Raw genomic sequence first — 18,947 nt, 5'->3', positions numbered from 1 at the left:
TTTTATACTAAAATAACTTATAATAATTAATTAGGAATGATATTTAGTAAAACTATGGTTGAAGCAGCTGAAACAGACATGTTATAAATGCCTATTTTACCTTTTTTTAATTAAATATTATTAATTTTTTAATATAAAAATGAATTATAATAATTAATTAGGGGGTGCTCTAGTAAAATGTCAGTTGAAGCAGCTAAAGCAGACATGATATTATTAAATTTTTTAATACACGAATAACTTGTAATAATTAATTAGAAACGATATAGTAAAATCACATATTGGATATTATTATTTTTATAATACATAAATGACTTATAGTAATTAATTAGGGGTGATATAGTAAAATTACGATTGAAGCAGCTGAAATGGATATATCATAAATGTCTATTTTATTTTTTTAATTAAATATTATTAATTTTTTAATATATTAATAACTTATAATAATTAATTAGGGGTGATATAGTAAAATCATGGAGCAAGCAGTCTGCTAAAGCAGGCATGTAGAAACCACGCCAACACTGATATATAAATGACTTGTAATAATTAATTAGGAATGATACAGTAAAATCACAGATTGGATATTATTAATTTTTTAATGCATAAATGACTTATAATAATTAATTAAGGGTGATATAGTAAAATTATGGTTGAAGTAGCTGAAACAGATATATCATAAATGTCTATTTTATATTTTAATTAAATATTATTAATTTCTAATATATAAATAACCTAGAATAATTAATTAAGGGTGATATAGTAAAATCACGGAGCGAGCAGCCTGCTAAAGCAGGCATGTCGAGACCACACCGACACCGGCTCATCTATAATATAGAAATATATATATATATATATATATATATATATATATATATATGTGTGTGTGTGTGTGTGTGTGTGTGTATCATGCAATCAAAATGGCTCTTAATTTATAAAAATATGAGCATTTTAGTCCTAAATCTTATAAATAATGATACAAGTAAAAAAATGTTAAGTTTAATCAATGACTCATGTGAGTTGTATAAAAACATAAAAAATGAGAGCGAAATCTTTGGGTCATAGTCAAATCATATATGATAAGAATATATAGTTTGTTATTGTAACACCCCTCCTAGTTGAGCGTTTAAATTAGCCCACATTTTTTAGATAAAATTAAAAGTGCTCAATATATTAAGAAGAATGAGTTGTGAGGTATTCTAATCACAGAATGGTCGTATGTTAACTTTTGAAGTCAAGCACATTGCAAAATAAAAGTGGGGCAAATGTTATTGTAAATTTCTTTAATACATTCTCTGAAAATTAAGTCAAATGTCTCGAAACTTTTCTCTCAATCTATAAAGAGTTAGAGGGCCCATGTTAGAAATAAATGCTATTCTTGTAACATATCCAATAGTTCATAGGTAATAGGACTCCTAGCTCGACTAACTCTATTGATTTAATCCTAGTATAGTGTGTGTATTTCTCTATCTCTGCGTATTTATAGGAGTTAAACATACTCCCATTGTATCAATATACAATCATATTTTTCCTCTGATTCGAAAACCTTTCATGATATCAAAGTACAGTCAAGACTCACGTATCATGGCTTCACCATCACTCACAAGTGTAAAGGTTATGTTAATGGTTCTCTCAAGTGTCCGTGGAAGGTCATTATGAGTAGTTTAAATGAAGAAACTACCACCGAATCAGTCATCAATCCCTTTTATTTTTCTTGGAAGAAACAAGATCAATTAGTACTTGGTTGGTTACTTTCTTCTCTAACTAAGGGTGTTCTTGCCTAATTTGTTGGTTGTCCAACTTCCAAATAAATTTGACAAACTCTAAAATACATGTTTGCATCCTAATCTAGGACCAGGACTACACTGTAGCTACAAAAAGCAAAAAAAGAAAATTTAAAGTAAAAAGCACAAAAAAATAAAAATGATCAAAATGATACTTCACACACACATACACAGACACGTATATATGTATAAACACACACACATACATACATACATTACATACCTAAAATGGTCTTTAATATATCTAAAAAATAATTATTTTAATCCTTTGTATATACTATCTAACCAGATTAGTCCTTAATGTATAAAAACAACAATTATTTGAGTCCTTTATAATCAAAATAGTTGTTAATATACGAAAAAATAACCATTTTAGACCTAAATCTCAAAAATAATGATGCAAGTAAAAGAAAAATTAAGTTTAATCAACAACTCTTGTGAGTTTTACAAAATATAAAAAATGGGAGTGAAACTTTTCGGTCATAATCAGATCTCGTATAATAGAGAATAAACATTAACATTTGCTACCTTTAGCAGAAACTCTTATATCAATAATTAACATATGTTTTTTTCTTTGAAATTATAACTCAATTGTGTCCTTGCTAGTTGTTGCAAATAAAATACTATGTTATAAGGAAAGCAAGAAAATGGTATGCTCTATTGTTGTTGGGCGAGAGAAAAAGGATTGTTTGCTTCCTTATGTGAGTGTCTGATTAAAAGTAACAGGTTGTTTGACTTTCTACTCTTAAGGTTTAGGATTAAAATGATAACCTTTTCACCCATTTAAAGCCTATTTTGATTACGTGTTATACATGGACTAAAGGGTCATTTTTATGTATATTAAGAACTATTTCGGCTACATGATATATATAAAGGACTAAAATAATTTTTTTCCTATATATTAAGCACTACTTCAATTATGTAGTATATATGAAGAACTAAATTAGTTTAACCTCAGCATATTAAAGATCGTTTTGATTATTTTCTATGCTAATATTTCATTCACCTCTGAAAAATGTAGTATATGGTGCATCAAACTGATTAGTTCATTGCTCTTTTCTTTGTTTGATGGAAACTTATAGAAAAGTTAAAAAGCATTTCAGAATAGACAATGCTTCATCTCTTTCTCTACATTGCAGAAAAAGAATACGGAAAAAGCACTCTTTAAGATTTAGAAGAACAAGTGTTCCTCGAATTAATGCATGTAATGAAACAAGGTTATGTCCCTACGTTCTTCTATATTGATATCTTTGTCTAGTGATTTACTTGATGATCTTGGATGAATTCTTTGAAGTTTTTTAACAAATGGTATCAGTGCACAGTCTTGTCAGATCATTAGACATGTTTTTCAGTATTTTGAGGGGGGGGGGGGGGGGGGGGGTTGAAATTCATATCAAGAATTGTTTTTCCTCAAGTTTTGTTGGTTGTTACTGTATTTGTTGTTTTTGGACTGCTTTTGTTTATTGTCTGTTAAGATGACAACAATAGTTTTTCTTAACTATGGATAAAGATTTAATATATGGGTATATATATTGATGAAGCGGCATTGGTTGAAACAAGTTTTAATATTTTCTATTCATCATTACTTTTGGGAATGACAAACAAAATTTTTACTTTTTGATTTCTTAAATTTTATTGATTTTGCCGATTTCTAAGTTACAGGTTCATATCATTATTTCTTTTATTTTGATTTTTAAAGTACATGTGTTATTGTTCTGCTTTTGATAGATCTGAATAAAAACTTTTTGCATTGAAAGTATTGAATAAAGACACAACATTAAAGATATAGGGTCAAAAGTTTTGCATATTCTTTCATTCTGAATAGTTGTTTATACTAAGAGAGGAACTCCATGAGATTGTTTTTATTAAAATTCTAATACGTAACATTTATATGATGTGTGCTTCTTGTTTAAAAGTGAGTAGAAATGTGTTGCCAAAGCAACCTCTATTATGTAAATTTTATTTAGTTTGAACCTTTAAGCATGTTTTACTTATGCGAAATAATTATTCCAAAGGAAGATTATTTTGGTCAGACTATGAATAGTTATGGATACGTGATGCATTTGTAATATATATTGATAATGTGATTCAAAGAAAGACATATTGTTAGGCCGTTTTAGTAATCAATATTCATGAACTATGTATAGGAGTACCACTTACTAGTTATTATTTATGTCCAAAGACTAAAGGGTAATGTTGTGTTAGGTATCTTGAGATGAGACCACTTTTGTGTAAATGTGTTTGATAAATATGTAGTTTCAAGTTTATTTGTTATTTTTCCTTTATTTTTTATTTAATTTTATTATCTTCACATATACATGATTTATTTGAATAATTAATTGTGAGCATATTTATTTATCTTATAGTGTCTTCTATATCTCCGAATATGAATAATATTCCTTTACTTAATAGTACAAACTTCAAGAAAGGAAAAAAGCACATTATCATTGTGCTTGATTGCATAGATCTTGATTATGCATTAAGATTTGATCGCCCTATGGACTAGAACGAAAATAGTTTGGATGAACAAAAGGCTACATATGACAAATAGGAGCGGTCAAATTGTATGAGTTTGATAATGATGCAACACTCAATTCCAAAATCTTTAAGGGGCAGTATAACAGAGAAAAAAACCGCAAAAAATTTCTTAAAAGAAATTGCAGACCGATTCGCTGCTAATGAGAAGATTGAAACAAGCATTATTCTTAATAAAATAGTTTCAATGTGATATAAGGAAAAAGGAAATATAAGGAAGTACATTACGGAAATGTCTAATCTTATGACAAAACTCAAGGCCTTTAAGATTGAATTTTCTAATGGCATACTTGTGCACCTAGTTATGGACTTTAATGGGCTTATAGATTAATGTGCGCAAGAAGAAGATAGACTGAAATAAGAGAAGATTGAAAGTGCTCATTTGGCATCTATCTTTAGAACTAAAACTGATTCAAGTAATCAAAAAGGAGTAAGACTAAGAAAATGTAGATGAAGGAACATCACAGTCCAAGAATCCAAAGACTTGTTTCTTTTGCAAGAAAATTAGTCAAAAAAAAAAAAGAATCTTCCAAATATGTTGGCTGGCGTGAAAAGAAAAGTAAACTTCTCAACTTTGTTTGTTCACAATTTAATTTGGTTATGTTACCTAGTGACACTTGGTGGATAAATATAGGTGCAACTGCTCACGTAATTACTACTACGCAGGATTGCATAAGAAGATGATCGTCGATTGATGCTGAAAGATACATCTATACAGGCAATATCAATAAAGCAGCTGCGTAAGCTATTGATGTCTTTATAATTCCAATAGATACTGGTTTTATTTGAAATTAGAGAAAATATTTATTGTACCGTTATTTAGACGAAATTTAATTTCTACTTTTTTGATTGGATATATCTAGATATAATTGTTCTATTGAAAATGAAATTTGTAGTATATTTTTTAATTCTAATATTGTATGAATTGGTACTCCGATTGATAAGTTATACAAATTAAACATAAAAGCCTCATGCAGCAATGAAAACCTGTATTCAAGTAACTTCAATACCAAGCGCAGATTAATAAATGAGAATTCATCAATGTTATGGCATAAGCAATTGGGTGCTTTTTCTAAACAAAGACTACAAAGACTTGTATCAGAAAGAATTCTTGATTTTCTTGATTTTCTTGATTTATCATATTTTAAAATTTATGTAGAATGTATTAAGGGAAAACGAACGAATATAAGAAAAAAAGGTGCCTGCAAGAGTAAAGAACCTTTAGAGTTGATACATACAGACAATTGTGGTCCGTTCCCTATGGCTTCATGGAATGGTCAGTAATATTTTATTAATTTTATAAATGACTACTCTCATTATGAATATCTTTATTTAATTCATAAGTAGTCACAAACTTTGGATGTTTTAAAACATTTCAAAGCTGAAGTTGAAATTTAATTAGACAAGAAAATTAAGGCTATCAAATCTAACTGTAGAGGAGAATACTACAGTAGATACGATGGATTGGGTGAATAACTTCTAGGAACTTTTACAAAGTATTTGACAGAGTGTGGGATTGTACATCAATACACTATGTTGGGGACTCTAAGTCAAAATAATGTAGTTGAGAGACGAAATTAAACTCTTAAGAATATGGTAAGAAGTATGATTAGTCATTCTTCATTACCTGAATCGCTTTGGGGAGAAGCATTAAAGACTGCAGTTTATATACTAAATAGAGTTCCTAGCAAAGCGGTAGCTAAGATCCCATATGAGTTGTGGACTATTAAGAAGCTTAGTTTTAGGCACTTGTATGTCTTGGGATATCCAGTCGAAGCAAGGCCTTACAAGTCTAATGAAAAAAAGCTGGATTCAAGAACTGTAGTTGCTACTTTGTAGGTTACTCAGAAAGAACAAGAGGTTTTTAAGTTTTACGACACCTCGAATAGATTTTTTTAAAAATAAAAAATGTCAAATTTATTGAGGATACTGATTATAGTGGGAGTAATCAAAATAAACAAATTGTGTTTGAAGAGGAATTTGATAATATCGATTCTAGTAAAAATGATCAGATTATTTTATCAAATGTATTTCAACCTGTAAATCAGGATTATAGAGAAACACAATGGTATTATCTAAAGTTCAACAACCTAGTTGAAGTGCCTAAAAGAAAATCTAGCAGAGAAAGGACAAATGTAATTTTGGATGATTATATTATTTATCTTCAAGAACATGATTTTGACTGGGATTGAAAGATGATCCTATTATTGTTAGTCCTAGTAACATCATGTCGAAATTCTACTGAATGGATTGAAGCAATGAAAGATGAGTTGAAGTCTATGAAAGACAACGACATTCAAAATTTTGTTGAGCTACCACAAGGATTGAAATCAATAAGTTGTAAGTGAATTTTTAAAATCAAATGTGATTCAAAAGGTAACATTAAAATATATAAACCACGTCTAGTTGCTAAGGGATTCTCTCAAAAAAAGGCATAGATTTTAAAGAGACTTTTTTGTCGATTTCATCAAAAGACTCCTTAGAATCATTATGGCACTTGTAGCTCATTATGACTTAGAGCTACATCAAATGGATGTAACGACTACATTTCACAATGGAGACATTGAAGAAATGATATACATGGTGCAATCAAAATCCTTCGAGTCTGAAGACTAAAAACACCTTGTATGTAAACTTAAAAAGCCCATATATGATCTAAAACAAGCATTCATCAATGGTACCAAAAGTTTGATAGGTGATAACCTCTTTGGATTTTAAGAAAAACACCATTGAATAGTGCATATATATCAAGTTTAGTGGAAGCAAATTTGTTATTCTTGTGCTATATATAAATTCTGCTCAAGCAGTGATGTAAATTTATTGCATGAAATCAAGAAATTTCTATTCAAAAAATTGAAATAAAAGATCTTGGTGAGGCTTTCTTTGTTCTAGGTATAGATATCCTTAGGGGTCACACTAGAAACATTCTTGGACTGTCACAAAAGACTTATATTGATAAGATTCTAAGTAGATTTGGCATACAAAATTATACATACTATTGCATGAAACCAAGAAATTTCTATTCAACAAATTTGAAATGAAAGATTTTGGTAAGGCGTCCCTTTGTTCAAGGCATAGAGATCTATAGGGACCCCACTAGATACGTTCTTGGAATATAAAAAAAGACTTATATTGATAAGGTTCTAAGTAGATTGGCATGCAAAATTGTGCACCAGAAGATACACCTATGGCAAAAGATGTTAAATTTAGTTTGCGCTAATATCTAAATTTGGATATAGAGAAAAAAGAAATGGACAAATTTTCAGAAGCATCAGCAATGAAAAATCTCATGTGTACACAAATTTATATGCGTCTAGATATAATGTATATAGTGGTAATATTGGGCCGATATTTAAGTAATTCGAGAATTGATCAGTGGAAAACTGCAAAATGGGTTATAAAGTATCTTCAAAGAACTAAAGATTGCATGCTCACTTATCAGAGGTCAAATCATTTAGAGATCACAGGGTATTCCAATTCAGATTTTGCTAGATCTTGATAGTAGGAGATCAACATCAGATTGCGTTTTCATGTTGGCTGGAGGACCTGCTTCTTGAAAAAGTGTGAAACAAATATTAATACCATCTTTTACAATGAAAGGCAAATTTGTGGAAAAATATAGATAAGAAATTTTATCACTGGAGTCTGAAATATAAATAGTCGGTGGCATAGAAAGACCATTAAAAATTCATTGTGATAATAAGCCTGTTGAGTTATATTTGAAGAACAATCGAAGTTCGTTAAAGTCAAAGCATATAGACATTAAGTTTTTTATCATGAAAGAAAAGGTTTAGAGTCATCTTATGTCGATTAAGCATATTAGTACAAACATGATGATTGCAGATCCAAACATGAAGGGTTTGCCACCTAAAGTATTTCATGGGCATGTAGCTCATATGGGTAGTGTCAAATTTGATGATGAGGCATTTTAGTGGTAGTTTGTTGTTTTATTTAGGCCTTTGACATGTTAAAGTTTATATTCTGTACAGACTGGAGGTTTGTGAAATTTATGAATTTTATGTATTTATTGATAACTCTGAAAAATAAAAATATTAACTTTCTATTGCGGTTTTGCATAAGGTATAAGAAAGTGGTTTTTGGACTATTAAAGTCATAAAGTAGGACCAATTGAAAATAGGCATGATTTAGATCATTTTACATGTAATTTTCGTATTTGACCTATGTCATTGATATTGCTAATATTTGTAACCATTGATGGGTTTAGTTTTGAATATATGTTACGAAAATTGCTTTGATCCTATATTGATAGTATCGATGGACCAAATTATTTTGAGATATTTAAATCAAAATAGAAAAAATTTATACAGACTATAGTTTCATCTATGTAGAATTATTCAGAAATATATGTGGTTCAAGTGGAAGATTTTTAGTAATTTTTATTTTGTGAACGCACATATTAATATATTATACGTAGATATGCTATCATTAAAGGAGCCTATTTTATGATCTAATAAAGTATTAATGTATCGGGCTTAAAATGTAAATATCTATTAGTATGGAGTCTATTTTAGATAAGTTGAAACTCAACGATCTTTTCTTTGTTTGATGAAAACTTATAGAAAAGTTACCTTTCTTGTAAAGGCATTTCAGAACCCTTTTAAAATTTGGCCTCTAAACAAGAAGAGACAATGTTTCTTCTCGTTGTCTCCATCTCAGAAAAATGATTACGGCAAAAATACTCTTTAAGATTTAGAAGAACAAGTTCCCTCGAATCAATTCAGGTAATGGAACAAGGTTAGTGTTCATATGTTCTGCTATATTGATATCGTTGTCTGGTGATTTATTTGGTGATCTTGGGTGAATTCTTTAAAGTTTTTCAACAAGACACTCACTGGTATATCTTGGTTGTAGATCAGTTACTTGGATTGTTATAATTTGTAAATACATTTGCCTTTTAAAGTTGTAAAGAAATGGTTTCAGTAAGAAAAAAAACATAGAAGTGAATCTGACTGCAAGTGATAAGTTAGGATTGGACAAGTTGCTAGAAAATGTGATTATAATGATTTATGGTAAAGTTGTTTTCAGGTGATCGAAAATTCATAGGTTTGAGTTGTGAAAATATTTTCTTGCACAAATGCAAAATAAGACTGCGTACAATAACCCCTTGTGGTCCGCCCTTCTCTAATCCCGTACTTAGCGGGAGCTTAGTGAATCGAGTTGTCCTTTTATAGGAGGAGAATCAAGCTTTGTAGTATACGGATAAAATAAAAAATAGTTTTCCTCTTAAATAGATCATATACAAGCTTTAATTCTTGCTAGTAAAAGAAGTAATCTTCTTTAGATCACCTCTAAGAGCTTTGTCTTAAAGTTGCTCTCTAGTTAGCCTTCTTAAATTTGAAAGATTGTGTGAAAAATGAAGATGCTCATCACTCTAAAGTATCCTAGAAGCAAGTTAGCGTATCATACATATACAGTTTAACCCGTGGTGCATTATAAACTGTTTGCTCCACTCAAGTGACTTCAAATGCATATCTAGTCTAGCAATAGTGGCTGCAGCTTAATTTAGACATAAAAGGATGAAGTAGAATTACCTTGATTCATGTAGCTTTCGTGATTTATATTCATATACTTGATAATTAAAGACCCAACAAAATCAAACTAAGGTTGCTGCTAAGGATTATTGCCCTTATTTCTATGACACTTTGTCATTATCAAACTATTGCTTGATTATTCGTGAACATCTTGATTCTTCTTTTCTTTTTGGAATCAAAATCTATTGACATAGGTGACCTTTACTAGAAAAAGGTGACAATTGATGGCAAGGTCATGCAGCAGCCTTCTTGAAACATGTTCATTTGTTAGCACATATATTTGGAAAAGGGCATGTTAATCGAGTAAGTCTAGCTTTGGATTTTTAAGCCATTTTAGGCTGCAAATGTTTTGTGATGACATTCCAAAGTTCTGATCAGTGATCACCTTACCATCAAGCTAAACCTGTCAAACGAGTTGGGTTGACCCGGCCCAAACCAGCCCACTTAATAAAATTGGCCCGGTTTGATCCCGGCCCAATCAACCCATGGGTTGTAGGGTACCGGTCTTGGGCCGGTTAAATTTTTTAGTTCGGCCCGGATAACCCGGCCAGGACCAAGCTCGGTCCAGGGCCGTCGGTTAACCGGACCGGCCCAATTTTTTAAGAAAAAATTGATATTTGGGCCAAACTAGCTGTTAGCCCAACGACTATATAGCCGTTTTTGGGTCCAAATGGCTAGTTTGGGCCCATTTATTAAAAAAAAAATATTTTTTCATTTAAAATATTTTTTAATTCCAAAAAATATTCTATAAATATCCTACACCTTTTAATCACTTTTCACACAATTTTTCACTCTCTCAAATCTCATTCTCTCTCAAATCTCAATTCTCAATTCTCGAATATTCAATATATTTAATTTTCTAAAGTGCTCACTTTAATTTTTTAATTTTTCGATTACAAAGTACGAGTGAAGTTTTTAAAGTCGCAACCTTCGGATACTTTCAAAATTTGGTATTGTCGTTCCATCTCTTACGTTTAATTTTTATTTGTTGTATTAATTGTTGACTATTTAATTTTATTATATTTGTGTATTTTGAATTTTTTTAGTTTGATTTATATCATGGATAAATTAAGAAACCTCGCTACTAAAGGTGTTAAAAAAATTTATCCCGGAAGCAATAGTGATAGTAAAAAGCGAATTACTAACAGTAGAAGTGCTTCAAGTATTAGATATACCCATGTGCCTTCGCCTCCGGTACTGCTTGGTACACCTTTTGAGGAAGAAATAGGTGTAGGTGCTCACAATATAGATTATGTAGAAGCTCAGGAAAATTACAATATAGAAGAAGAAAATAAAGTAGATGCGGTTAATATAGACGAAGATGATGAAAATATTGGTGAGATACCCGCAGTAGGAAATGCTAACGTTAGATCTGAATCGGTTAATCTCTCTTCCCATCCTCCTCGTGCCCCAAGAGCTCGTAAACAGCTAGTATTACATGGCAATTTTTTGAACGTATATCAGATACTGAGGTACAATGCAATATTTGTCAACAAATTATAAGCATAAAAGCGGAGGGAAGCAAGGGGGTACGGGTACGTTAATGAGACATATAGGTGATGCTCACGAAAGAGAGTTAAATATTGCACGAGGTGGTGGGGATGTTGGTGGGCAACGCAAACTAGAATGGACCCAGCAACCGGTCAGGTAACGAAAAAGTATAATAAATTGAGAGACCGAAAAGAAATAGCTAAAATGGTAGTTGTGGGTTGTTTGCCTTTTAGCTTTCCTTCTTCTGATGCATTTATTCATTATATTCAAGCAATTTATAATCCTATGTTTAATGGTATTCCTAGAAGTACTTGTCGGTCTGATATTTTTAGACTTCATTCACAATATTATTTTTATTTATCAACATTGTTAAAAAAAATATTCAGTGTAGATTGTCCCTAACTTCTGATCTTGGTCGTACTGCAAATAAAAATAATTATTTAACCGTTACTTGTCACTGGATGGATAGTAATTTTGTGATGCAAAAATATCTTCTTGCTTTTTTTATAAGATGAAGATCGTAAACATACTGGAGATTTTATTGTTGATTCTATTGTTAAAGTTGCCGGATTTTATGGTATCGAAAATAAAATCTTATGTATTGCTTTTGATAATACTTCTAACAATAAGACTGCTATAAAAAAAATTAAAATCTAAGCTATCTCTGCCGTTGCCTGAAATTTTTCATATTAAGTGTACATGTCACATAGATAATTTAATTGTAAAAGATGGTCTTGAGTTTTTTGAGTTTTATATTGAAAAAATCCGTCTTGCTGTTGGTTCTATTCAAGAAAATAATCATAGATCGAGAATTAGAGAATTTAAAGTTAAATATCAAGAAAATGGACTTGCACCGATATTGACGCCTGAGGAAATTGAAATTAGATGAAATTCTACGTATGATTTTTTAAAAACTTGTTATAAATATAGAGTTCCTATTACACTAGCTTTTAACCAACATTGTGGTTCATTTACTGATTCTGCTGATTGCATGCTACATGATTCTGATTGGGTTGTAATTAATGATCTTGTTAAGTTTTTAGAAAAAATTTATGTAGCTACGGTTGAATTTTCCGGTGTTTATTATCCTATTGTTTGTAATGTCTATATATTGTAGTATATTTTATTTAAAGTAGTACATATACATTGAATGGTGCATATATATGTGAATATATCTTCTATAGACGTGTATATTTAACGTATACATGTGTATATATTTTATAAATTAGTATATAACTATATACATTTATTGTAATGTATATATATTGTAGTATATTTTATTTAAAGTAGTACATATACATTGAATGATGCGTATATATGTGTATATATCTTCTATAGACGGTTATATTTAACATATACATGTGTATATGTTTTATAAATTATTATATAACTATATATATATTGTAATATATATATTGTAGTATATTTTATTTAAAGTAGTACATATACATTGATTCTATTGTTAAAGTTGCCGGATCTTATGGTATCGAAAATAAAATCTTATGTATTGCTTTTGATAATGCTTCTAACAACAAGACTGCTATAAAAAAAATTAAAATCAAAGTTATCTCCGCCGTTGCCTGAAATTTTTTATATTAAGTGTACATGTCATATATATAATTTAATTGTAAAAGATGGTGTTGAGTTTTTTGAGTTTTATATTGAAAAAATCCGTCTTGCTGTTGGTTCTATTCAAGAAAATAATCGTAGATCGAGAATTAGAGAATTTAAAGTTAAATGTCAAGAAAATGAACTTGCACTGATATTGATGCCTGAGGAAATTGATATTAGATGGAATTCTACGTATGATTTTTTGAAAACTTGTTATAAATATAGAGTTCCTATTATACTAGCTTTTAACCAACATTGCGGTTCATTTGCTGATTCTGCTGATTGCATGCTACATGATTCTGATTAGGTTGTAATTAATGATCTTGTTAAGTTTTTTTAAAAAAATTATGTAGATACGGTTGAATTTTTCGGTGCTTATTATCCTATTGTTTGTAATGTATATATATACATTGAATGGTGCGTATATATGTGAATATATCTTCTATAGACGTGTATATTTAACGTATATCTGTGTATATATTTTATAAATTAGTATATAACTATATATATATATATATATATATATATATATATATATATATATATATATATATATATATATATATTTTAATGTATATATATTGTAGCATATTTTATTTAAACTTTAAAGTAGTACATATACATTGAATGGTGCGTGTATATGTGTAATTGTGTCTATGTGTATATATTTTTTAAATTCTAATGTAGTATATACTAGGGAGAGTTGGCAAAAAGGCCACTACCCAAACCTTTTTTGACATTTAGACACCAAGTTTTTTAATTGAAAAAATAGACACTTTTTTGGGTCCACAAAAATAAAATGCAAACCTAGCATTCAACTTATAAAATGTACACTTTAGCCCCTTTTCCCATTTCAGCCCCAATTTTATTAAAACTGCACTTTAGTCCATCTTCAAAAATATAAATATTGGGTAAATAATTTTAAAAAATCCCAAAGTTTCTCAATCAATCCACTAGCAATCACCCAATTTTGGTGTCATTTCCTCAATGTTCTGACCATTTTTCAGTCATTTTTCATTGAATTTTCCAGCATCCATCGGAAAGTGACATTATCTCCATTGTTGTAAGCCATTTTTGCTTATTTTATCTCCAATTTTTCTTTCATTTTCATACAAAAAGCTCAAAAAATCAGTCCCACATTTCGAAATCAATTCTTGGCTCAATAGCAATATTCCAATACTCCTTAGGTTGTTTGTAAGCTGAAATTCGTCGGATTATTCGGTGGTCGTCGGAAAAGGGTCAATCGTGCACTATACGGCCAGCAGCTAGGAAGAAGACGACCTCAGTCTATTAAGTCTAGGCGCATAAACCACTATTCAAGTCAATTGAATACTATTATCGAGGTATATTATGTCTATTGTAGATTACGTAGTTGTTGGTGGTATATTTTCTGGTGAATGGGGGGAGACTCCTAAATGTTATATTTGGAAAATCGAGTCTAAGGAGACAGTGTCCATTGCCCTTCGTCGCAATGGTTCATACGCCGATATGGTTAAAAGTGTAATGGAGAGCGGTGAATTAAGTTGTGATCAAAGCGAGGTGGTAATTAGTTACTTGATGAACGGGAGGAGAAAAATCCATCCAACGTTCATAAGGAATGATAGACACGTAAAATTATATATGCTTTGCATTGATTCTGATAACTCCAGACATATATTGTGGGTTAAAGTTATTGAAAGGTCCCGGAAAGAAGCTTCCACATCAGCCCTACCCCCACGATCACCCTCACTCCCACCCCGAACTATGGATGATACTTCAACGGAATACGATAGCATGGGTGGTGATGAATGGGATAATAGTAAAGATTATGAAGAAGAGAAGTGTGGAAGAGGTGGGGACGGGCCGCTCAAACCACAAAGAAGCCACTCTTTCTCGGACGGCACCAATCTTTTTGTAGGACAAACATTCAACGATAAGAAAACGTTGAATCTTTTGTTGAAGCAGGCATCGGTGAAAATGTCATTCAATTACACAACGGTGAAGAGTTGTAAGAAATACTTGAGGGTAAGGTGCGTAAATCCTACTTTCTGATGGATGGTGCGCGCATGTGCTATCGGAGAATCGGGTTGGTTTCATGTCCATAAGTACGTAGGAGAGCATACTTGTGGCATTGATCATGTCACGGGAAAGCACAAGAATGTCACCATGGAGTTTATTGCCTCACTTATTTTGAACTTTTTCATCGATAACAAAGGTCCAAGCCTGAAAGAGATTGAGAGAATCGTATTTAGGGAGCTACATTGTAGGCCGGGCTATTGGAAGTGTTGGATGGCAGGCGTCATTACGAAAAGTATAGTCTGAGGTACGCCTCAGCACGGATATGCAGTGCTTCCCGCATTTTCATATATTTTTAACAGCCTCAACCCCGGGTCTATTAATTTCCTCATGGTCGATAAGGAGTCTGGCAGGTTTATTTACTACTTTATGGTATTTGGGGCTTCCATCCGTGGATATGCACACATGAGAAAGGTCGTAGCCGTTGATGGCATGCATTTGTCCAGCAAGTACGGAGGCATGCTGTTGTCTTCTGTCACTCAAGATACGTAGAATTATATCTATCCCTTAGCATATTATGTGGTGGATAAAGAGAACGATGTATAGTGGTGCTTCTTTTTTGAGTAGCTTAAGGCCTTTGTCGTTGACGAACTAGAGCTGTGTGTTATCTTCAACAGACACGTAAGCATAGCCAACGGCCTTGCAAGGCATTATCCGCTTGCGCATCACGGTGTTTATATGAGGCATCTCGGTAAAAATCTCTAAACAAATCACCATTGTTCCGATTATCTCTATTTGTACTACCATACGGCCAAGGCGTATACGTTGGAAGAATTTAATGACTACTTTAACGCCCTAAAGAAAGATGCCCCAGCGCAGCAGCTTGTCTCGAGCAAGAAGTTGGATTTGAAAAGTGAAGTCGGGCTCACTTTCCAGTAATCGATTTAACTTCATGACCTCAAACATCGCTGAGTCGCTTATATCAATGTTGCACGATGAAAGAGAGTATCCAGTGGAGACCATTTTTAATTCAATTGCACGTAGGTTTGGAGAAATATTTAGAAAAGGTATGCGGAGGTGGACAATTCAAAGACAATATTCATTCCCGTAGCCGAGGCGATCTTGAGGGAAAACATGACCGAGGGGGACAAATTATATGTGAACAACATAAACGGAAGCACCGACGAATTCACCGTGCTTGGTTACGGTCGTTCCGCCAAAGTTAATCTTTCGAGAAGGTCATGTTCTTGCAGAAAGTATGACTTAGTGAAATTTCCATGCACTCATGCAATGGCAGCTTTGCGTTTGAAGCACGGGGATGAATACGGCACTAGCATTTACAACTTCACAAATATATTCAAAAAAGTCATATCTTCTTGAATACTTGGAACCTATTTGTGTAGCACCACTGGAGTCGGAGTGGAGTGTGGCACGAGAGTATTTTGGAATGCAAGTTCTTCTACCTGATTTCAATCCCAAACTCGGAAGGAGGAAGGTGAAATGCGTTAAGGATATGTTGGAGCCTTCAAGGTACAAGAAAAGAAACAAGTACTCCAAGTGCAAAAAGTCAGGACATAAGAGAACAACATGCAACTTTAACGTAGGATAATATGATTGACATTGTATTTTATGTTTTTGGTTTGTTCAAATGCACTGAACAGTATGCAATGTGTATTCTATTTTGAAAACCACTGAGCTGCAGTTAAAATTGACTTATTTTGTTGTCCATTATTGATTCCATTTCATATATTATATACTATGTACTAAATAGATTCTAGATTGAAATAATCGACCAGACTCAGAATATATAATATATCAATGTTTGGTCTTGTAAGTAAATGTTCAATACGTAGTGTATAATAAACCTACCTGGTTGTTTATTGAACAAACCCTTTTCTTCATACAATGTTGAATTCAAAATAATTGTGATGCATTGGAAAGGGTGCCAATTCAAAAACTGCCTTTCCAAGTTCTGAAATCAATTATACACATTACACATCGACTGGACTCAAAATATATAATACATCGATGCGTTATCTAGGGGGTATAGTTTAAAATACATAGTCTATCATCGATTTGTAGTGTATCCCATTAAAGAAACTCTATTTCTCATACACTGAACCTTTCAATGTAATGATTACACTTCGCGAAACGACACGATTTTAAATAACTCGACTGCCACAACCGTCGTGACTTTTCGTTTCTTATTTTCACTGCCTTATGCCCTTCCATCAACACGTGTACAGCTTCAATTGGTCAATTTTCTCAGGATCTGGTCTATTTAAAGAGACCCTTGTCAATTTTTAACACAATTTCAGAAGAAAAAAACTAAGGGAGAAGAAGATGGCTAAGAGGACACACCCATTACGACCATTGCACAGAATGACAACCATCAACAACATAGAGTTGCTAAGGATTCGGAGTGACCTAGATTTCCTTTTCCAGAGTCTTGCTGCTGATCAACGACGACTGGATAGAGAGCTTCACCGGATGGTGCATTTTCTTCGGGCCATAGCCGAGAGGCTCAACCTGGCCCCCGTGAACTCAGCACCCCCCTTCATCCCCCTAGTTTAGTCTGCTTTAATTTTATTTATTTTATAGTTCATTGCTAAATGAAGCTTTCATGGTAGTATTATGTAAATGAAAGCTTTGTTTTTGCCTTTTTGTTTGGGATTTTTTCCCCAAAAATTATAAATATAGATGCAATGAACATTTATATATCTATAACAAGTTTCAAGTTTCTGTCTTCATGATGTTCTATTTATCTATAGTGATTTGTTGGTGTTTGTTCAGTAGTTCCTATTTTAAGATTTGCAAACTTTATTTAAACTCGGGGTACAGTAGGAATAAATAATCGACTACGGTAAATACAGATTCTATAATCGACTGTTTCACGTATAAATTATATACTGAAATCAGTGTTGATGATCCTGTATATTGAACGATTATTGAGTTATAACAAGGTCTATTATAAACCACGCATATAGTCTATGATCAACTTACTGAATATATTAACAACTTAAAATAATGGCAAAAAAGGAGAAATAAAATAAAATTAGAGTATGTCAATTAACACCATTAAAATATTATAAATCAATGTTGATGCATCAATTGTGACTCCTAATCACTTTTAAACATGATCAAGTGTTATCTAAGACACGGTGTAGTCGTAGATTATTGAGATGACACAAAAAGAAAAAGAAATAAAAAAATATTAATCGACTTGGAAACGTATGAATTATATATTGATGTCAGTTTTGATTATCCTGTATATTTGATTATTATCGATTCAGACTATGGCTGATTATAAACTTTTTAGACTGTCTATGATCAACTTGCTGAATATATGGACAGCTTAAAATAATGGGAAAAAAGAAGAAATTAAATAAAATAAAATTAGAGTATGTCAATTAACACCATTAAAATATTGTAAAGAAATTTTGATGCATCAATTGTGACTCCCAATCACTTTTTAACGTGATCAAGTGTTATCTAAGACACGGCGTAGTCGTAGATCATTGAAATAATGCAAAAAAATGAAATAAAATAAAATAAAATAAAATAAATATTAATCATCCAAGCACTAAAGAACGACTACTTATCATGACAAGAGATTAGACTTGTGTGATGACCATAAGGAGAAGTGGTAGTTGTCACTTGTGAGTGTTCAATGGACAAGTCGTGTATGAGAACAAGGAGTCCTTCCCAACAGGGACGCTTGTTCTAGGTAATTGGTTGTTACTACCATTGCCCTTCCTTATACCCATTTGATCGAGTGTCCAATTATTTTGTAATTTCATATTATGATATTTAGTCACTTTACATTGCGTGAATGATGTTTATTTATTTTATTTTATTTTATTTCTCCTTTTTTTTAATCTCACATCCTTTAAAAATAGACTTAGTTGGTCGATACATGACTAATAAGATAGTCTGGTATAGATAAAGCTATTTATCTATAATATACTCAAGATATCATAAAAGG

Source organism: Capsicum annuum, chromosome 10, assembly GCF_002878395.1.
Source record: "Capsicum annuum cultivar UCD-10X-F1 chromosome 10, UCD10Xv1.1, whole genome shotgun sequence".
Lineage (NCBI taxonomy): Eukaryota > Viridiplantae > Streptophyta > Magnoliopsida > Solanales > Solanaceae > Capsicum > Capsicum annuum.
The sequence above is the reverse complement of the archived record's forward strand: the minus strand, read 5'-3'. Positions refer to the sequence as shown.